Consider the following 22608-nt stretch of genomic DNA (forward strand, 5'->3'; position numbering starts at 1 on the left):
CCCAGAGTGCTTGGCATCCCCCTGGGTGTGCATTAATGCCCTCCCAGCATCATTTCCAGGCAAAGCCTCTGTCCTGCAAACTCTTCATGCAAGTCTTGCCCTGCAGACTGGGAGCAGTGGGGCCACTGAAATAATAAAAATAATAAAAAGTGAGGCAGGTGCCTCCACCACATCCTACTATGCACTGGCAGCACACACCAAAAAATATTCCTATTTTGGAAGAAAGTGACAGTTGAGTCACTTTGGTTTTCACTATTAAACACACAGACACAAACATCCCATTTCCCCTTATCCACTGCTGTGCTTTTTTGCTTCTGTCTTATAAACAGGACCATCATCCAGTGAATGAAAAGAATCACAGGCCTCAGAATAAAGATCCACGTCAGTAACTGACCCAGGGAATTGCCAAAATCTCACCTTTTGTTTTAGATACACAAAATGGAACAACACATTTTTCCCTTGCAGTGAACTTTGAAAAACCCTTTTAAGTGTAACTGTCTGAAAAAAAAGTAGCCAGCTGTTCCAGAGGAGATGGCTGATGTGCAAATGCCATGCCCAAAGGTCACCATTTGGACAATCATAACCACTGATTGCCCTTGACTAAGTTGGCCTTTTTATTAATATTCAATATATCATTAAATAGAAATAAATATGTCATTATATATATAATCATATATATCATTAAATGACTGTACTGTAATATTACCATATTAATCAATATGCTATCATTATTTTAATTGAAGCAGATTCAAACAAGTTGAATTTGATGATTCTTGTGGGTCCCTTCCAACTCAGAACAGTCTGTGATTCTGTGAAATATTTTACAGTATTTCATCAGAAATGGGGAAAATGGGGCCTTAAAATTAAACTACTCAGAGTAGCAGCTGTGCTGCCACAAGGTACACAAAGGAGTGAACAAAGAATTGCTGAGAAAGGGAATGGGGCCTTCAGGAGTCATTAGAAGACTGTAATAATTAGGAGAGTATTGGCACTAGAAGACCATCTCTTGTTTCAGAACCAAGCCAGCCACACTGTGCACTCTGAGTGTTTGCTGGGGCTGAAGGGCACCACACAGAGGTCAGCAGGGTTTAACTTTTAAGAAACTTCCGAGGCTCCTCAGCTCAGGGGGATGGGAGATGTCAGCAACACACTCTGATCCTCCCCACACCCCAAAAAGAGTTGAGATTAGCCCATAAAAGCAAAGAAAAAATAGAAATATCAGAAAAAGATTCCCCTGAGTGGACTGTGCTAAGAACCTTGTCTCAGCCAGGGTAAGGGAGGCACACTCACCTTTCAGGCTGCTCCTCCACAGCCACCTTGTCTCTCCGAGCCCAAACACTACAAAAAGCAAATTTAAACCAAACTCATACACTGATGTAGCAAGTGGAGTTAGGCCTTTTCCAGAACCTCACACTGCAAGTTTGGTTAATGTGTCTTGTGCCATCCCCTCCCACCTCCCTGTGCTTCTCTCTCTGCTGCAGCTCCACTGGAGCTGTTTCAAGGTTCAATTAAATATGTCAAGCCTTTTCCATGCAGCCTCAGCCTTGCAGCACAAGCAACACGGAGGCAGATGAAAGAAAGAGTCGATGATTTAGCCACACACAAATTCTGTATATTTTGCATATCACTCCTGAAACTCAGTGGCAGCCCACTCAAAAGGCTTCTGTTTGGGAAGAAGGTGACATTTGAGTCACCTTTGTTTTTCACCCTAGATATGAAGACAGCAAACATCACCTCCTGGGTAGTGCCTGCTTTTCTGTCTTCTATAAGGGCACGTATTTCTGTGGTCCTTTAGAGCAGTACCTACTTGTCTCCCTTTGTAGAAGGGAGAATTTAGTCCTTTTAACCTTTTACTCCTTTTAATGGCTGGTTCTATAATTTTTAATTCCCAAAATAATAATAACATGCATTCTTTGACAACAACAGGCCTTTATCAGTTTTGGGGTTTTTTTAAATCAAATTAACCTGCTTACTTCAAAGCCACACTCTCATAATTTTAGCTGGCACATCAAGAACAAAATGATCTAGAACTAACCTCAAACAGTCATCTGGAGAAAAACAACATATTTTCCCATGTCATCACTACTATAGCACATACTAACCACAGCTATTCAGCCTGTCAATTTTCAGTTTATATTATGATAACTTCACCTAAAACCATTTCATGGTTCAAAAACAGCAAGTGCAATACCAAGGAAACATTTGCTGAGCTGAGGAGTGTGGCAACACTGGTGTGAGGAATATGCTTTCTGCAGAAGAGAAAGCAGAGTTAGAAAAGATATTTCTCAGAAATTCCCCAAAACAGAGCTTTGGGTTGGCTTAATCCCACAGTCTAGTCATGGTGGGTTGTGAAGAAGGAGGTTTAGTTTGGTCCTCAGGGGTGAATTTTCCACAAAAATCTCCAAGAACTGTGATGAATGGGAAAAGGAACACATGAATCTTTTTCACTTGCATTGGCATCTCCACTGCCACACAGAGGAAGGTTTTTCACATCCACTGAGCATTTTAGAGAGGTAAAATAAGTACAGACTCATGTGAGTCTGGCCAGGGAACTGTGTGAAAGGCACAAAAGCAACCCATTTTACAAGGGTTTCAGCAAATCCACTTTTAGCTGTGCAATCCCCATTATTCACAAGGCACCAGGCACGACAATCTTCAGTTGCTGTCCTCATTTTAAGGAGGACAAAGGCAAATCTCTCGTTAATGAAGCAGAGTGGTTCAAATTCTATATTAAAACCCCCTTGACTTTGACAATCCTGTGCCCACACTCAGGCTTCAAAAATACTCTCACGCTGCAGCACAGCCTGTGTCATCCCTCCAAAAGAAAATGAGAAGTCACTGCAGAACATTCCAGTGATCCAGAGCAAGGAGAGGATTGTCATGACAGCAAGAACTTTAACTGTGTGCTTAGGTAGGGACAGCAAACCAAGTGAAAACACCTAAAGCAAATGAAAACAAACAAAAAAGTCCTGAGAAGCCTAAGAAAACATGCTGCAGGCCATGGTATTACTCTCTTCTTTGTACTGCTTTGCCCAAAGCTGGGCCACAGCAGCACCGTGCAGGTTTCCATTAGAAATTAATTGGTAGCTTTGCTTTTGTGGGCTGCAAGAGCACTCTGAGCCACTTTGCTTTGTACCTTCCCTGTTCCTCAGCAGCTCTGTGAGTTCCCAAGGTGCAGCTCAGACACACCACAGCAGCTGGGGACAAACAGGAATGGATATCCCCTTATTGATTTTGGTGGGAGACACACTGAAGGAGAGGAGTTCTCCCCAAGGATTTTGGTGGAAGACACGATGAAGGGGAGGAGTTCTCCCCAAGGACAGGTGATTACAGTCGTGGCTGGGCTCTAAACAAGCCCCCTTTAAAGGGTCACACAAGTCAGGCATTGCTCCCCACTCCTCACTTTTGATGAGTTAGGAAGGATGTGTGTTCCTGTGTGTTCTCTCTGGACAGACCTTCTGCCTGGAAGGAAGGAAGAATCATAGAATTGATTGGGTTGGAAAAGACCTCCAAGATCATCAAGTCCAACCCTTGGTCCAACTCCAGTCCCTTTACCAGATCATGGCACTCAGTGCCACGGCCAAGCTCAGTTGAAAAACCTCCAGGGATGGGGAATCCACCCCCTCTCTGGGCAGCCCATTCCAATCCCTGAGCACTCTCTCTGCAAAGAATTTCTTCCTGATATCCAACCTAAACCTCCCCTGGCAGAGCTTGAGCCCATCGTGCCCCCTTGTCCTATTGCTGAGTGCCTGGGAGAAGAGACCAACCCCCACCTGGCCAGAACTTCCCTTCAGGCAGTTCCAGACAGTGCTGAGGTCACCTCTGAGCCTCCTCTTCTCCAGGCTAAACACCCCCAGCTCCCTCAGCCTCTCCCCACAGCACTTGTGTTCCAGTCCCTTCTCCAGCCTCACTGAAGTTTGAGCAGACCCTCCCTGACCTCACGGTGAGTGTGGAGCACAGCACACCCAGCACTCACGGAATGCACAGCTGAGCTCCCCCACTGCCCTGCCAGGGGTTTGTGCCAGTGAATGCACTGCTGCTCACATGCACTGTGCCCCCACTCCAGATGCCAGAGCTGTGCCCAGCACAAAGCCAGGACTGTGTGGTGCCCTCACAGCTGCTGGCAGCTGGATTTTCCCCTCATCTCATGGAAGCTCCACCAGCAGAAAGGGACCTGGGATTGTTTAGCCTGGAGAAGAGGAGGCTCAGGGGAGACATTATCACTCTCTACAACTCCCTGGAAGGATGTTGTAGCCAGGTGGGGATTGGTCTCTTCTCTCAGGCTACCAACAGTAGGACAAGAGGGCACAGCTTGAGCTTTGCCAGGGGAGGTTTAGGTTGGATATCAGGAAGAAATTCTTTGCAGAGAGAGTGCTCAGGCATTGGAATGGGCTGCCCAGAGAGGTGGTGAATTCTCTGACCCTAGAGGTGTTTAAGGTGAGACTGGATATGGCACTGAGTGCCATGACCTGGTAATCAAAGTGGGGTTGGATTAAGGGTTGGACTTGATGATCTCAGAGGTCTCCTCCAACCCAACTGATTCTATGATTCTATATTGTGTCCACCCACTCAATAAACTAACATTCATTTTTTGTCCAAGTATTGCAACTCAGCATCTTACTCTCATCCCAGAGAGTATGAGACTTTCTTAATTTAGAACAACTACATACTATGTCAACTACTGAAAATCTTGGTGTGCAGAAGAAAATGTTTGGAGTCAATAAAATGAAAAGTGGATTTTTGTTTGATTTTACAGCATATTTGATGCTTTCACAATAAAACTTCAGATCTAGTATCAGATTGAAATCTCTGTTGAACCTTTTATTCTTTCAGACTGTGCAATATGATTTAGTTGTATGTAAAAAATAATAAAATAAAAAAACTACGTGTCACGGTTGAGGCTTTATTATATTCAGAGTGCTTAGACATGAATCTAACTTAAAACCAGTGAAGCCAACTGCAATCAAAGGGATGAAGGGGTGTTAGAAAGTTAAGTGTGCCCTGAAGTGTTGTCCTGAACAAGAATCAGACACAAGTATGTATTAGGTGTCTCTAAAATAGGTCTTTCATGTCTCATAATAAGTAGAGATCACAATATACCAGGTGTAGGAAAGGGTAGAAAAAGGCTGAACAGAGAAGAACTGAAAGCCTCTGGGCATAAGATGTGATTGTTTTATTAGAAGGAAGATTATCAGAGAGAGACCAAGGATAAAGTTGAAACTTGAAAGGAATATGAGTCAGGGAAGTTGTTGCAGATGGCAGAGCCATGTGGGATGTGACTTCACCATCTACTGTGGAAATAAAAAGGAAGAAATGAAAACTTGAGTGTTGCGAGAGCACATAGGACTGACAGGAAAATAAGAAAGAACTGAGAGCAAGAGAAGGAAATTAAAGGCAGAGTGATGAAATGAGGCCTTCAGAAATGCTGAAGTGCAGCAACACCACTTCAATCAGCCAGAACAAAAAAGGCTCAGTCACGTTGCTTCAGATAAACCTGAACATCTCAAAGTTTCAATGCCTGCCCAGAGCACGTTTCCTTTCCTTTGAGGTTTGACATCTCATGTGGACAACAATCTCAGGAGCATCTCTGAGCTTGTACTGAAGGGACAATCCATTTGCAGTACCCCATTACTGCTGATTCCATTCCTAGAGTTATATCCAACATCATAAATGAGTTAGAATTATATCAGGTGGTGTCTTGGGCTACTTAAGACTAATGAGAAATTTTTTAAAGTGACGATTAGGCTGAATTTTAACAACTCCTCTAAGGGAAGTGCAGGAAGCCAAGAGGTCTGGACACTGGGAACTTAATAGGACAAACCACTTAAAAATGCATTGCAGAGACCTGTCCCACCCTGTCAGGAAAACAGACACACACGATCTACATAAACAGGTCTGCACATCTTTTTCATGTGCGTGAAAATGAAACAGAAATAATAAAAAAATACAAAGATCTGAAACAGATTCAGATGTTATTTGCAGGCTGCAAATTCCCTTTGATTCAAAGGTGGGATTTTCACCCAGAAGTTCAAGGGGATCTTCCTGGACTAGTTAGTGCAGTCACTGTCCCACGGCTCAGGCCACCAGCCACGAAGTGACTGCCAAGGTAGGTGGATTTGGAAGCCAAGGGACACACTGCCTGAAACCTCCCTCCTCCTCCACTCACACACATACAAGCACATTCTGACTTCTTTGGTTTGGAGAGTCCTTTTGTTACCATTTATGTATTCAAATGCCTTGCCAAAATGGGCTTTGACTACAAACCTAATGCCATAATAGTAAGTCCAGTAAGAGAAATTCTGATTAAAATGACAGAGAAGCACATATCACACATCCAAATAATCCCTGAAAATTATTTCAGAGACGTGTCTGATCTTGACTATCTGCACTGAAAGCCTGGCCTAAAGTCTATCAAATCAATAAAGAGACTTGGAGACTTCAAAGCTGACTCTGAGCTCCAGCATTTTCCCATGACTGATTCTTTTCCAGTCGTGTTCCTTCCTGGTCACAGCTTCTCCATTTCAAAGCAAGTGAACTTTTAACCCACCTAAACTAACAGAGTTGAAAACAACTGACCCTGCAGGTAGCAAAGAGTCTTGGTCTCCTTTGCAGAAGCCACAGAACCTGTGGTCAGCTGCCTACTTGTTTACCTGTCCCTTCTTCCCAGTGAAAGGATCCTTATGTAAATATTCCTTAAAAACAAACAAACAAACAAATGAAAAAAAAAATCCCCAACAGGTAAATCTCTTCTCTCTTGCAAAGGATAAACTTGTTCTTCCAGGACACAAGATTAATCTGATTGCTTTAAACTCTCTTGGCTTTATCTGGGTGTGTAAATGAGACACAGAACTGCTCCAGCCACGTACATCAGCCTGCCAGACACAAAGCAGTGCTGAAAACCAGGCTGCAACTCTTGCATATCTTTCATGCTTATTCTTTCAGCCTTGAGGATGTTTTCTTGGTTAGTCAACTTCAAATCTATCTATTGTATATACAGCACTATTTAAAAACAGCACTCAAGCGTACAAGATAAACATGTGCCCCACTGAGTTACTAAACATGAGATAATAAATTTGCATCCTGGTGAATTTACTACTGCTGTGGTGGCTGCCTGCAATGCACAGAACAGCACAAAATCAGAGCCCTGTGCCAAGTAAGTGAGAGGCCTTGGGCACAAAAATGCCAATGCTTTGGAGGGACAAACAGAGGTGTGTAAGGGAGAAATTGAGCAGCCACTGAAAACAGGGCCTGCCAGGCATTAAAAGGGTATAATGAGGACAAAGAGAGAATCTCTTCATGAGAACAAGAAGGCTCTTTCACTTGGCATAGATGGGGAGAAGCCCCCCAGATACAGGGGAAGAAGGCAGCTCTAATTTTGCATGCACTGCAGAAGTGAAATGTGAGCAGCATGAAAGGGAAGGAGCACAAGAGCTTTGCCAAAGGTGCCAGCAAAGATTCAGAGCTCCTTGTGGCAGAGGAACCCAGCTCTGTGCAGAGGAGGAGTAAAAGCATCCCAGGAACATGGTTAGAACAGCCAGAAACAAAAACACCACCAGGATTTTTAACAAATTCAGCCAGGGCCCTTCTACTAACACATTCCATTCTCTCAAAGAAAAGAGAGAGCAGGATTTGTGCTCTGCCATCCCTCTGCATTCACCCATCTCCTCACCACCTTCCCTCTGCATCCTCCAACAGCCCAGCCTTGTTTCACATCCTGCCATGCTGGCCTGGCACGTGGGCAGGATGGTTGGATGCAGCAGGCACTGCCAAAGAGTCAGCAAGGGCAGGGCTTGGCTGCCCCTTTCCCCTCGCTGTCAGCACCAGCTCATGCCTCTCACTTCTCCTGCCTAATGAATTTAGCAATAACAAAAGAAATGGTAGGAATTTAACTGCCTTTGAGACTTCCTGCAGGATCTGGTGGGAATTAGCCAAGACAGTGTTGTGGGAGGGGGGAAATGGGGATGGACAAGCAGACAGACAGACAGACATCATCACCACCACACACTTCACGTCCTTGGAATCCAGGCTGAAAACACACAGGCTCTGGAGCAATAAATACTTATGAAAGCATTTCATCATGCTTTACCAAGGAGTGATATCAGTATCATTATCTGCATTTTATGGCTGCAGCACTGACTGGTCATGACATGCCTCAAGCCACCCATCAGAGAACTGTTCCTTCAGGCTCTGCCTCTGGCTCTGCTGACTGCAAGTCCATGCCCTGCCAGTGTAGCCATCCCACACCACAGGCTGCAAGAGAGGAAAGGGCTGCAGGAATTAATATGTGGATGTCCAAGCATCAGCTATTCCCTTTGCAGACAGGACAGAGAAGGAAGAATTACAAAGTTATGGTAATGCAATTCTCCTTCCAAAAGGCAAGACCTGCCTCTAAGAGGCTCAGAGCACTTGGCATTGCAGATGCATTTAATGAAAAGGCAACATGGGACAGGACTGGGTGTTTCCTCAAATTAAGAACCAAAGCAGAAACTCAAAGACTGAGCAAGGGAGAAGGTGGGATATGAATTTCAGCTTTGTGATCAGGTGTTTTCTCAAACTCCTGGGGGACCCACTCTAAGAAACCCATAATGTTTCCACTGCACTTCAAATCCAGCCATGCTTGGCATTATTCAGCCAAACCTTACTAAGGCTGAATTGTAACCATTTCCCTTTGTTTCTTTTGCATGTGAAAGGATAAAGTAATTGGTCAGGAATAATTTAAATGATAATCTACCATTTTTATCATTTATCATTTTTATAATTTAAATGATTCCTTGTTTATTAATAAAATGCAATTTCCCTTATCTTACTCCTTAGGTTTTGAATTCTTCACGTCACAATTACTTCTTACAAGTGAAGAATGTTCCCATCATCATAAGCTGAATCTAAAAAATTAAGAAAATAGGAAGACAGGAATTTATTTTTAATGCAAGAAATGGTATGAAAGAGCAGCACCAACTGTTTCTTTATGTCTCTTATTGCATATCTTCCTCTGTATCCACTCCTTTCTTACTGTTTTCAGGTAAAGATCAAGGATACAATTTCTTCCCTATTCCACCATAAAACAGAAGGCAAGGAATGAGCCCAGGAGGTCCTGACCTCTGCCATCAGTCTCCAACCTGCTGTCAGCCTCTCTGACATCAGTGGGGTGGAAATGCCTCAAACTGGATGCCCTAAGTTGTCCCACACTGCTGCTGATTTTACTGGTCTTAAGCCTCCTGGCCCACGCAGGTAATTAGATTTCTAATGACAAACACCTGAAATCAAAGTTTTTTGCAGTGTTTGTTTGGAGTTGCTGCATTGCTACCACTATGAGATATCACATATTAATGCAATGTCAAAAAGTACCATGTCAGGACACAGCCTTGCCCTTATTTTGTGACTTCCTTCTTCAAGGTATCAAATTCTCCTTCCTGGACTACCTTTCAGCTATAGTAAAATAAACCAAGTGAAAGGATGCTTTCAGAAAGGACAGACTGAAGAACACAGTGGTTTGATGGGAACAGTTCCCCAGGTGAGTGCTCCTCTCTGCTACAAGCATGTTCCACACCATCCCCTCTGCCCAGGCAGCTTGGCTGGATTAGAGCCACATGTGGCATCTTCAAGGGTCACATCTGCTCAGATCAGGCAGTGGTCTGACTAAGAGCCATGCAAAAGCCTCCTACAGTCTCTGTTTCGCTAAGATGGTTTACAGACAAACAATCATCAATCTGCAACATCTCATCCCCCACATCATCTTTGCCAAAATAGAAATGGAAAGTACAAAAAAAATCCCGCCCCCCGTCGAACCAGAAAGAGATGCTTTAATACTGCAGATCTTTTCTAAACCAAACCACTTGGGCTTTCCAGCACAATACACTGAGACTGAACTCATCTGAGTGCAATTTCAGCTTCAGCTACACTGAGACCACACCAGCTTTGCACACCCACAGTCCAATAGTTTGCTGTGCTCTTTGCAGCATCGTGAAGTCCTGAAAGGAACATGTAAACAGAAATGCCTTCACTGAGCTTCAGTGCATTATGTCATAAGCCTTATAATGCCAATCATAACTTAATTAAGGACCATTTGTCCTACTTCCATTCCTGAAGAAGCAATCACTTTACACATTATCTTTAGCACTGGTCTCATCAGACAACAGGCTTTGTGTTGCATGGTGGTTTCCCCCTTTGACCACGGATAAACAGCATTCCCTACTGCTTCGAGGCTCCAGCCCTGACATGCACAAGAGCTTGCACAGGGCAACAAGCAGGCTCAGGCCTCAAGTTCATAAGAGAAAAAGCAGCTACCACAGGCCTATGTGGGGTGCAAACACTGGGATCTGTCCCCTGCCACCAGTGGTTCAATTCTCTTTCACCTGCCAGTCCCCACTTTCAACCTCAATGCAGTTATTTAAGTGAATAAAACTCTTCCTTCTATAAACTACTTTTATGCACTTAATTGGTGCAGATCTGGGAGCAAAATGGGAATTGCCAGTCCCAATCTGACCAAGGAGCAGCATTAAATCTGCAATTCTGATTGAGTTGTCCTGTTACAATGCTCCTGGCAAGATCTTACTAGGCAGCTCAACTGAAACCAGCAGCTGAGATTTAACACTGGTGAAATACCTGCATTACAGAGAAAAATTATCTTACTTCTTGTTTTCATGTGTGGTTTATACAAAAGAGACTTCCTCTAGAAAACGTGGAGCACAGCTCATTCTGAGTGTAGCCTGTCCCACACATGCTCCAGGGGCTGCAGAGCCAGCACACATCCTCCTGCAAGAACAAAACACATCCCTCTAGTACTAGACACGTTGAGCCAGTGTTTACACACTGCTCTGCTAATAAGGAGATCTGGGAATTCCAGAACACGAGATTTATATTTACTACTATTTTACGTTACCAAGTTCAGGCACTTTAACTTAGGAGGGTTCTATTGCACAGTCCCTTATCAGCCTTTCACACAACTGCGTTGCTGAAGCATCCTGATAAGAATGTCTAAAATGTCTGCTATGTTTTAAAACAGCAAACTCTTCCTTTTCAGCTCTGACCCAGCCATTTCAGTCAACAAAGCTCCTTCTACTCTTTCAAAACATTTTCTACTCACTTAATGGTTGCGATCATACTGACTTGTCTTGGAAACTGCTGCTCCCAAAAATAATACAGTGCAGTTATTTATTCATGGTAGTGGCTTGACATGATATTTTGAGGACTACTATTTCAAAACAGGGAATGGAACACGAACATCCATCTTTTGACAAGAGAGCTAAGCATGAAGCTTCAGAACATCACACACAGAGCATTAACTCACCTTTTAAATGAAGGAAATTGGGAAACTGCGCAACTCAAACGACCAAGTTGCCAAACCCAGCATCCGTTTTTGCACTTGCTTTCCCATTCCCAGGCTCACTAAGATCAATATGTATATACAGATAGGCATGTGTGTATGTGTGTGTACATACACATTCATTCCCCACAGCATTTCCCAGGAAGGTGCCAGTCGGAGGAACAACAGTGAGGAAATTAAAAAGCCATTTCTACCACCATGAGCAAAAATAGTTTTCTTTGTTGTCATTTTGGGGTTGTCAAGGTCTTTGTTGATTGTTTCTTCTAAAACTTGTCATCTGTCAGCTCACTCAATGTCTCTGAAACAGTATTTTACAGCAAACTTAGCTATATTGCAATAGCTACAACCAGAATCAAATGTTAAAATACTGAATTATGAAAGCCATCTATCCCTGCACTCATTTCATTCTGCAAGAATCCCACCTGGGAAGGAAGAAGGGACAGGTGGAGTGGGGAATGCACAGCTAATTAGCGAGGTTTCACAATCTAATTCAACCTGCCAACCCATTTCTCTGCCAGTCCTGCCCACATAAATAGGATGAGAGGCAGGGAGCCCAAGTTCTTCACACTTTTATTCCTCAGTTTCACCATTTCTGTTCGTTTGCCTGGGTACCTCTGTCCCCTAACACACCATCCTCAACAACCTGGGGCTCCAGGCCACCACCTCCAGAACCAGGAAAGCCATTCACATCCACTAAAGAAAACAGGCAGTTGTTCAAGATCTTCCCTAACGCTCAATACCTTTACTGCAGTCCCAGGAAGCCCCTCAAGGCTGAGTGACCCTTGATGGGACACACAGTAGAACCCCAGGCAATACCTGTGCTGGTTGCACAGACTCCATCAGGCTCAGGCATTTACAGGGGACACTGCAGGGTAAAGCTGTACAGACACACTTGTTTGACTCTTACTAGTGTCAGGCAGTCTAATTAGCATAATCAGAGAAGATGTAAGAAGAGAAGCAGGGCTAATTAGCTGGAGCAAAGCACCTTGTCAGCTGGGGAATCTCTGCACGGGGCTCGGTTGCACAAATAGATGTACCCATCGTGACTGAGCTTTTCTTACTCCCTGCAGTCAGCAGGTATTTCATTATGCCCAAGAACTATTTGCTGCTGAAGAAACGTGTCTTGTCATGTGAGAGCAGAGTGGGACAATTCCTCAGTTCTTTATGCTGCTTTTTTGAAGCAAAGAGCTCCAGGGGTCTTACATATCAATGCATGATGTTTTCTCCCATTGCTTGTGCTTGGACAGATACTCTACAGTCTCCCTTTGCATAATCTTTTTTGAGGGATGAGGATCCTCTTGTGTTTGTCATGTATTTGTGTTTTTTTTTCTATTTCCTTGTATAGCATTTTAGGTAGTTGAAGAGGAGAGGAAGAGCACAATGCTGAGAATAGTTTTACTACTCCACTGTACCTTCCCCATTTCAAAACACTCTCCAGATGGAAAGAGTTTATTTGTAAGTAGGCAAGCAGAAGGCTGACTGAAGAAAAGTGATAATTACATTAGAATAATAATAACAACAACAAGAAAACCCAGAGCTAATGAAGACTGTCTGCTTCATTTAATTTTAGAAGAGACTTCACCCTATAATGAAGACACATAAAGCTCCACAGCTCACTCGCCCTCTCCATGAATGTCATCAGGAGCAGCAGGACTGCTCACTAAGCCAAACCCCTGCAGCTGAACTGGTTCGACTGGTCAATGATAACAAGAAGGAAGTGCTTGTACTTACAGTGCCTTGATTGCTCTGCGGGCTATCCCTCAGGTTGAATAAAGATAGTTATACAAACATTTTAATGGCTCTGGGTAAAGTGAAAAGGATTCTGGTAATTTGCACTGTGGAATTAACGGACATGTCTTAACTCAGAAATACATTCCGAGGACCTTCCCACTTCAAACGGCAGCAGGACGTGACTGAATGACAAAGAGACATTATTTTGCCTCTTTTCCCCATAAGAAGCTGATTCTTTACCCAAGTCACTTGCAGACCACAGTTTTACAGGAAAACCAACAAAACCACTCTTTTCAAAAAATGTAAAATAGACCCAAAACACCCAAAAAACTGTGAAGAAGAAAAGTGTTAGCTCTTCCAGTGCTCTTCCTGTTGCTCCAGCCAGAGTGCCAAACTCCCTTTACTTCACCAGAGATTCATGTTACTAGAAGTTTCTTTTTGTCAACTATTTGCATCAGAAATGCTAAACGAAGCTGTTGAGAAGACAAGTTTTAAGGTTTAAAGCACAATTTGCTCCCTGTCTCCATTAGGGACATCTCTGTTGCAAGGAATCTCCATAGCTCTGTTCACAAATGTCCACCTGCCCAGGAAGCCAACCCACATTTTGCCTCAGTTCCATCAACTGGCACAGCTTTGGTGATGCTTAAGCAGGATTCACTGCAGCCCTAACATTGGAAGGGAGACCAAGGCAATTCATAAATCACTACCCTGATTCTGACTGAAGGTTGCCTGGCACAGAAAACCACAAATAATGTTCCTCCCTTCATCTAATGCAGCCCTCACTTCCCAAACAGATTTCCTCTATCACTAGTGCAGTAACTCGGTACTAAGTTGCACTTGAGGCATAAACATTATTTGCCACAGTGGGAAGAGTTTTTCTATTATTTAAAGAGCTGCCAGGAAAACCAATTAGAAATAAATAAAATCCCAGCATCTCAGGTGTCCTTAGGCTGCCTCTAGTTCTGACACCTCAACAGGAAAAAACGCTAAGAGCAATCCTGACAACTTGCTTATCTTCTTCCTCTTGACCTTTGTGCCATCAGGTGCCTCTGAAACATTCATCAGTGTCTGTAGCTGGAAACACCAAAGCTGATTAACAATCAGAAACATAAAACTCACCTAGAAGGAACACTGATAGCATCAATACTGCCAGTTTCAAAAGGGCATCTAATATTCCTTCCCAACATATGCATCCAGGGTCAACATGCCTGGCAGGGTGCAAACAAACCTGCAATAAATATGAATGAACAAGTTGTTCAGAACAGTATTTTGCCACAAAGGGCTCATGATCCCTTCTAACTAACTTACCAGTATCAGCAGCCTTTCCTTTTGAATGCACACCCCAAACAGAAAATGGAAAAAAACCCCTTCCTCTCTGAGAGCTTAATTTATATTCTCTTCCTGCTGCTGCTGCTGCCACAAGCATTATCAGCTTTGAGAGAAGCATTGGCAGGCTACGAGATACTGTTGGGGTCATCGTGGGCGCAGCAAACCAGCTCACAAGTGATTCTAACTAGCACAGCAGCACAAGAAAGCAGCAGTGAAACACAGGAGAGCACAAGAGAAGCAGAAGAATGTTCTCACGGGCGTGAGCCACCTGTGTTTTGATCAGCTTCACCCCAGACACGACCTGCAAATAGTAGAGCAGCTTTCACGCCGTGCTATAAACCTGTGAAGGCTGGGCTTGCTTCCCAATGCTTCCCCTTGGTTTCACTGGAAGTCTCTTGGACCAAGCAGTGCTGCAGGCAAGGACTAGAAATTTCTCCAGTCAACAGCACCAAGCTAAAAATAAGAGCAACCATAAGCTACACTGCTGAACTACAGGAGATGCTTTTCTCTCCTGGACCACGCTGGTACTGTAATCATTAACAAGCACATTCACCTGCCTGCCTTGCTGTGTTTGCTCGCTCCAATGCACCAGCACCGCCTGGACTTCTCTAATGCCAAATCATGAAACAAAGCTGACAGCAAAAAGCTGGGGCAGCAGTTAAAGTGACTGCCAAAGAGAAATCTGTTTGCTCAGGCAAAAGCTGTTCTCAGTCCAAACATGGGAGTCATAATCTTACAGCCATTTGCTTGGAAGACAATGAAGGCAAGGCAGAACAGACTGGGAAACTCCAGCTTGCCACGGTAGAGAAGAGAACAATCTTTGTGCCCAGATTTCTTTGCTCTGCAGGGTAAGTTTTACAAAGCTGACAACCGGTAGCAACATGTAGTGGCCCCAGGCGTCATGCCTGCCTATCAAAGACTTGGATTTCAGCCTTGCAGAAATTACAGCCTCTCAGTTCTCTGGAAGCTGTACCGGACAAGAAGAAAGCAAGAGAGTAATGAATGACCTAACTAAAAATTATTTTAATACATGCATTGCATACTGTAAGCCATAAAATTAGCAGCTCAGGGAGAACTGAGAGAAGATGTGGAGGACAAAAACATCTCATATTGATGGGAACATCAGAGACACAGATGACAAAAGACAATCAACTGGGGCTGCTATGACAGCAAAGTCACCTACTGGAGTGGTAGGGATTGGCACATTTATATGTCCAACAGATAAGTGCCAGAGATAAAGAAGGAAGTTCAGCAGTTCAGGCTAGAAAAGAGTGGGGAAAAATAGGTTAGGAAGTCATGAGTTGAGAAGTCAGACAGCAGAAATGTTGTGGAGAAGAGAGAGGTAAATCCAAGGAAGCTACATAGATGTGAATAAAAAGGCATTTGGCTCTGTGGCAGTCCCTGAGTGAGTGCTGGAAGCTGCATGTTGAAGCCATCCTGGCCACCTCTCTGCTGGGTGGCAGGTGCAAGCAGGTCACAGCCCAGCTCTCACCTGCTGCCCCTGTGTTACCATACACTGACCACACAGGGGACCAGAACAGCTGGGCTGCTGCAGGCTGCCAAGGCAAGGCTGCCACCACCCATACAGTCTGAGCACGGTGGCTCTGAGGCCAGAGGAGGCGGTGACCCAACCTGATGCACAGCAACACCACCCACCACCCTCTCTGCATCTGCCCAGTTGCTCTGCTGTGTTTCTGCAACATCCATTTTAACCCAATGCTCATCAGTGAAAAACTGCCAAACTCAAGGCCCAGAGTTACAGTCAGAGCCCTTTTTCTTTGAAGCCCTGCAAGAGACTCAAACTGTTTCAGCTTCCTCTCCCAAACATCAGCCCTGAGCTGTTCTTGCCTGGCTGGAGGAAGCCTGTGACATGAAATAAAAGCCAGGAAATATGACTTTCTGAATAAACATTTATTTGGTGAGAAATACTTCTGATTTTTTGGCAGAGAAATGGCAGAAACCTGAAGCCCTATGCATAGCATGCCTGCAGAGAGCAATTTCTATTTAAAGGGAAGCTGCAGCTGTCTGTAGCTCTTAATGAAGAATAATGCCTAGGAATAAATTACCGCTGTTTCTGAGAGACATTTCTCAAATTAAAGTGATTCTTCCCTTCTTCCCCCTCACTATAAATACCGAGTGGCATGTGCTGGGCAGTTGTTTGCACGAATGGACACCCACAGCTCTGCTCTTTTGTCAGCAGCCTGGTAATTTCCACAGAAAGCCAAGAAATGGTTTAGAATACGGATACAAAAGCTACACAAAAGCAAAGACATCCAGAAACATCAAGGCTTCCCATCGCTCTTCCAAGGTGTGTACAGCTCAGAACAGACACTGGGCACCACTTCTAACCACGCCACAAACCCAGCACTGAGGCTCCAGGCGTGGGAGATGACAGCTCGCAGAAAACCACTCTGAAAGGCTCCCCAGCCTTCAATTTTCACCACTGGCATGTGCCTCCTGCCCGAGGGGCTGCTGAAGATGATGCTCTGGGGAGAGGGTGTGCCTGGGCTGCCGCCAGCCCGGCCAGGCAGCTCAGGAAGCAGCACTGACATCAGCTCCAGGAGCTGTCGCTCCCAGACCCGCCACAGCTCCACGTGCCAGGAAAAACAGCCGGCAGCCAGAGCGGGGGGATGGCCCAGATAGCACCAGGGGAAAGGGAGCAAGGAGGGCCAAACAGTGGAGAAAAGACACAGCAGCTCAAAAATGGGATGGAACATGGGCTAAACCATATGTGGCTGCAGTCCCTGAGATCCTCTGTGGAATCAGCCCTTACAGCAGCAGGTTCCCACTGACCGTGGGGCATGGAAAGCCTGTCCCAGAGAGAAACAGGGATGTTTACCATCCTCCCACCTGCAGTTTGCCCCAAATTATAGATACGAGATCAACTAAACACCTTTCTGTTTTTGACACATTCTGGATTTAGAGATTTATTTTCCATTTCTCACAAACTGTGCCAGAGGTTCTCGTATAAGCAGAAAAAAAATAATGTGAAGAAATGCCTGTGAGTGAGGAACATGAAGAGTTCATTCATTGCTCCTGTTAGAATGTGTTTGTGCTTGTGTGGCTACCACTCCAAAAAAGCTGCAGAATATGTTTCCAGGATAGGAAAAAAACCACCTCAGGATACCTAAATCCTACCAGAAAATTATGAAACTGTATGATGGAATTCACAAAGTCCTTGCCTCGTTTCATTTTTACCCTTTGCTAAGTGCAATAAATGTTCCTCCTTAACGAGCCCTCCTGACATCCCTTTTTCTCTCCCAAGAAGTGGAATATGGACTTGATTTGTACCAGCTCTGCTGTTCCAGAAATCTGCTTTATCCAAATGAAGACAGCAGGAAAAAGGAAGCGAGAAATTAGTGCTGTTTAGTAAACAGGCAGTTTCTAGGTGGATACAAGACACTGGTCCCAATTTACTGCACCACTCCCTCCTCACACTCCCCTTCCTCTGAAATTTGCCTGGGTGGCAGGAGGAGGCAGCAGCAGGGAAGAGAACAGCTACTGCTTGCAGTGGGAAAGGTTTGATGGCTTTCTGCACATCTCATCATGACAACACCCTGCAAACAGGGAGGAGAGAGCAGTATTTTGCAGTAAAATCACTGTATGCTGGCATTTTCTTTCAGGAGAAACACCATCCCTCCTCATCTCTGGTAATGTTGCCTCCCTGAAAGGATAAAGGAAAGAGGAAAGGGAAGAGCAGGAGTCTGGCCAACTGCCTCCTTCTTGCAGCAGTGTCCTCTGAGAAGAAGCCAAGTGACAAAATACATTGTCAAGGAACTTCTAAAAAGCTCTCCATCACCTCCAAATGACTCCCCAGAAGGAACCAGTCCTCGGTGCAGGGTAAGAGCCATTCTCAAGAACACTTTCCCCCCATCCATACCTGGTGAGAAGAATGGTGCTTTTTCTGCACAAAGCCAGGCCTTGTGAGTGTAATTCAGGGGTTTGGCTCAGCAACAGCAGAACACCAGGCTGCTTTAAGTGGGCTCATTTGAAACCATTTAGGACAGGGCAGAATGCAATGATCACACTGACAGCATCTTCAGGAGATATTCCATCCCCTGGAATGGCTGATGATTGCCTCCTTCTCTCAGGCAGTTTATCTGGCTCATCTGGCACACCACATACCTTAAAGGACCTGGGGAATGCTCCTCTCCACATGAGGTGGTGCTGCTGTTGCAATCAGTGGAGGTGATTGCAACATCTTGAGCAAACATCTCCTGTTACCCCAACAGCTCTGCATGCCAGGACAGTTTATTATTATTATTGTTGTTGTTATTATTATTATTTAAGGCTGTCCTCTTCTGTTCTAGGAATGCCAGCATGCAAAGTAAGCTCCTGTGGTTTCAAAGAACCCTTTCACAGTGTGGGAATAAGCTGATATGGCCACATCTGTTTGGATACATGGACAGTGAGAAGCTCCAGGTCTCAGAGGCCCCTTATTCACCTTAATGAGCTATTTCCTTGGCAGCTCAGTGCCACTGGTAAGCAACAATTCCAAAGTCAGCTTTGTTAACTATTTCACTGTAATCAAAGCATGCAGGAAAGGTAAAAGATTATGAAATTTTTCAGCATCTTCTCTAATATTCTAGTAAGTGGTTCTTGGGAAAGCAGCACCACTTAGACTCTGTCTCAGTCTTCCTAAAGCCTGAACCCAAAGGAAAAGCAGAGCAAAGGAGGGCATCCAACTTTCAGGGAGACAAGGCCCAACAGTCAGAAAATAAATCTACTACATTTATGGAAAGTGCAAAAACTAACTTGCTGAAACTAGGATAACCTGCAGCTTGTTTTAATATTATTACCATCTTGAAGGACCACTGCACACTTTGGGCACAAGGATTTAAATACTAACTCACCTAACTTTGAAATCCCCATTGTTCCTTCTTAAGACAAAAACAAGGATTATTTTAAAACCTGGCAGGCAGAGAATTCTTATTTTCCTCTTTTTGTGAGGCTGTTTACATTTGAGCTGCACGTTGGTCCATTTCCACCCAGAAAAGCAGTGGGTTTCAAGAGAAAAACAATGAACATAAAAAATATTTATGCCTTCTCCTTAACCACCCCTCATGGGAACGTTTTCTTTTATTAAATACAACAGCTGGATCAAGATCTTAGTTGAGTGACTGTGTTTCCTCCTGAAAGGTGTGCTACTCCAGTTCCCATGAACACAAACCTCTGAGAGGAGCTTTTGTATGGAAAATACTCAAATATAACAAACTGATCAATGGCAGTTTGGAATACCAGGTACAAATAACAACTTTTGTCTTTGAGCACATTGAAAGAAATTTAAAAAAAAATGTAAGAGGGAGAGAAATTCAAGTCTGGCTTTGCAGCCCAACACAAACACACCTGCCTTTGGTTTCAGCAGAGCAAGAAGATGCATCCCAGGGAAGGGAGAAAACACAGGGCAGATTCCACCTCCCAGAAGACACAAATGGAAATATTTGTTATCACTAGTAGGAACTCACAACATTCACTACGTGCTGCTTCGGGGAATTCTGGATTATCCTTTTGCATGAAGATTTTTCAGAAACTGCTGGGCTGCTCACAGGTCCTCACTGGCTTTTCTCGTTCAAATAAAGTAAGATAGAGCTGTAAAACAAAACCAAAACCAACTGAGAAAAGAAAGCAAAGAATACAAAGAGGAAAATCCATAAAAGTGTTTAGCAAATGCACAATTAATTCCTACATCTCCTTAGTGCAAATGCATTTTCAATGAGCTCCCAGGACAGAGATTCCAGCACAGAGTGAGTGTGTGGCAAACACTGATCTAGGATGGGAAGAGTCATTTGCATTGCACTTCTTATTACCAACAATTAAAACCCAGTTCAGAGTTGCTGATGCAGACACATAATTAAAATAATTCTTGGATACTTCTGTTGCTGTAACAAGAGGAAGAAAAAAACTACTTGGAGCTGCTGTTTAGAAAAGTGTCTGCAAACAAAGTTCGTGGTTTACAGAGAGATCCAGGAAGATTTTTGTTCTCAATGAACCTCTCTGAGGGAATGCAAACACCTGGTTATTTCTGTGGTTATCTGTAATACTGCAACAGAGGAGCACTGAAGCCAAAAATCACACACACACTTGCTGTTCCTCAGTAAGGAAGTATTTTTCATATCTGAGACTTTTAAGATTGTGTGCTTTTAATTTTTTTTAATGATAATTTCTTTGTGGATCAACTCTTAATTTTTTTTTCTGCTATACAAGGTATCTCAACCTTTTTCATGGGATGTGGGAAATTTGCTGGCCTTCATTTATTTGTGAACCCCACACACAATAGTTAAATAGAGTGTTAATTTCCACAAGTCCAAAATTGAACATTTCCTTCAGCCAGGTTCCCATGGCCTATTTGTGCTTCCCAAATTCTTAGTTTTGCTTTGTGCCACAAACCTTCCCCTTCGTGTAAGGTTCCTCATACACTTCACATGCAATTTCAGGTCTCATGCACACAAATCCCACCCTGTCAGCCTTATGGGGGAACTCGTGTCCTCAAACCAAAAACATGTGCAGGACAAACATCTACATAGAATCATAGAATTGATTGGGTTGGAAAAGACCTCCCAGATCATCAGTCCAACCCTTGGTCCAACTCCAGTCCCTTTACCAGATCATGGCACTCAGTGCCACGGCCAAGCTCAAATTAAAAACCTCCAGGGATGGGGAATCCACCCCCTCTCTGGGCAGTCCATTCCAATCCCTGAGCACTCTCTCTGCAAAGAATTTCTTTCTCATCTCCAACTTCAATTTCCCCTGGCAGAGCTTGAGCCCATCGTGCCCCCTTGTCCTATTGCTGAGTGCCTGGGAGAAGAGACCAACCCCCACCTGGCCAGAACTTCCCTTCAGGCAGTTCCAGACAGTGCTGAGGTCACCTCTGAGCCTCCTCTTCTCCAGGCTAAACACCCCCAGCTCCCTCAGCCTCTCCCCACAGCACTTGTGCTCCAGTCCCTTCTCCAGCCTCGTTGCTCTTCTCTGGCCCCGCTCCAGCCCCTCAATCTCTTTCCTCAACTGAGGGGCCCAGAACTGAACACAACACTCAAGGTGTGGCCTCCCCAAGGCAGAGTCCAGGGGAAGGGTCACTGCCCTGGGCCTGCTGGCCACACTAGTTTGGATCCAGGCCAGGATCCCATTGGCCTTCTTGGCCACCTGGGCACACTGTTGGCTCCTGTTGAGCTTCCTGTCCCTCAGTCCCCCCAGGTCCCTCTGCCTGGCTGCTCTCCAGCCACTCTGTGCCCAGCCTGGAGCGCTGCAGGGGGTTGTTGTGGCCAAAGGGCAGGACCTTCACTTGGCCTTGTTGAACCTCATTCCATTGCAATCAGCCCATCTCTCAAGTCTATCCAGATCCCTCTGCAGAGCCCTCCTGCCTTCCAGCAGGTCGACACCTTAGACAGTGCAAGCTCTCTCCATTTCCAGTGAAGGGAACTAGGCAATCTAGAAAATTATCAATTTGACCTGTGCTAAGCATCTGCTTTAGGACAGAATGAATCACTCTAGAAAGGTCTGGCTCTCTCCATAAAGTCAGTCTAGACACTGAGCTCAGATCAGATGGCCACAGATGAATGCAGATGAATCTCACCCTATGTGAAGGCAGGAAACAAGTAACAGATGGACAAATGCAGTTGGATGGGGGAAGAGCAGAGGGAAGGTAATGCAAGGATAAAAAAATTGCCATTCAAAAAAAGTTTACACCTTGGGGTTTTTTTGTTTGTTTTCATTGAACATTCAAAGCAACAACAATAAAACTTCTTTGCAGAGAGAGTGCTCAGGCATTGGAATGGGCTGCCCAGAGAGGGGGTGGATTCCCCATCCCTGGAGGTTTTTAAACTGAGCTTGGCCGTGGCACTGAGTGCCATGATCTGGTAAAGGGACTGGAGTTGGACCAAGGGTTGGACTTGATGATCTCGGAGGTCTTTTCCAACCCAATCCATTCTATGATTCTATAAAACCTTCTCAAGCCCAAACCAATACCTGCCCAGCTTTGGTGTAAGACTGCTCCTGGATTTAGTGGCTGAAGTTATGGAGCAGTGCCTGTAAACCAGCATCCAGCTGGCTGGGACCCCCCAAGGTGCCTGGCAATGATGACAGTGACAACAATGACCACCTGTCTCAGTTAAAAGTCTCATGTCCTCTCCCTGAGTGACTGTAGCAATGCAAGACACTGTTCCAAAGATCTTCCCAGCTTGAGGAACTCTTATGTTGGAAGTACAGCTCTTCTGGGACAGAGATACTGG

At 44.5% G+C, this 22608-nt stretch overlaps 1 protein-coding gene across 11 annotated transcripts in view; it reads right to left on the reverse strand.

Moving 5' to 3' along the window:
• Nucleotides 1-22608, reverse strand: part of ATXN1 (ataxin 1) — a 221830-nt gene that overhangs the window by 70429 nt on the left and 128793 nt on the right. For 5 of the 11 annotated variants that reach the window (XM_071553218.1, XM_071553214.1, XM_071553215.1 and 2 more), the window contains one exon: nt 19849-19972. The exons of 1 other annotated variant lie outside the window; for it this stretch is intronic. The gene's annotated coding sequence lies outside the window, so the exon portion shown is untranslated. Of the gene's footprint in view, nt 1-14173; nt 14283-19729; nt 19829-19848; nt 19996-20069; nt 20134-22608 lie in introns of those variants that run through there. 5 more of the 11 variants (XM_071553216.1, XM_071553220.1, XM_071553217.1 and 2 more) reach the window with 5 other exon arrangements.

This window comes from Pithys albifrons, chromosome 4 (assembly GCF_047495875.1).
Source record: "Pithys albifrons albifrons isolate INPA30051 chromosome 4, PitAlb_v1, whole genome shotgun sequence".
NCBI lineage: Eukaryota > Metazoa > Chordata > Aves > Passeriformes > Thamnophilidae > Pithys > Pithys albifrons.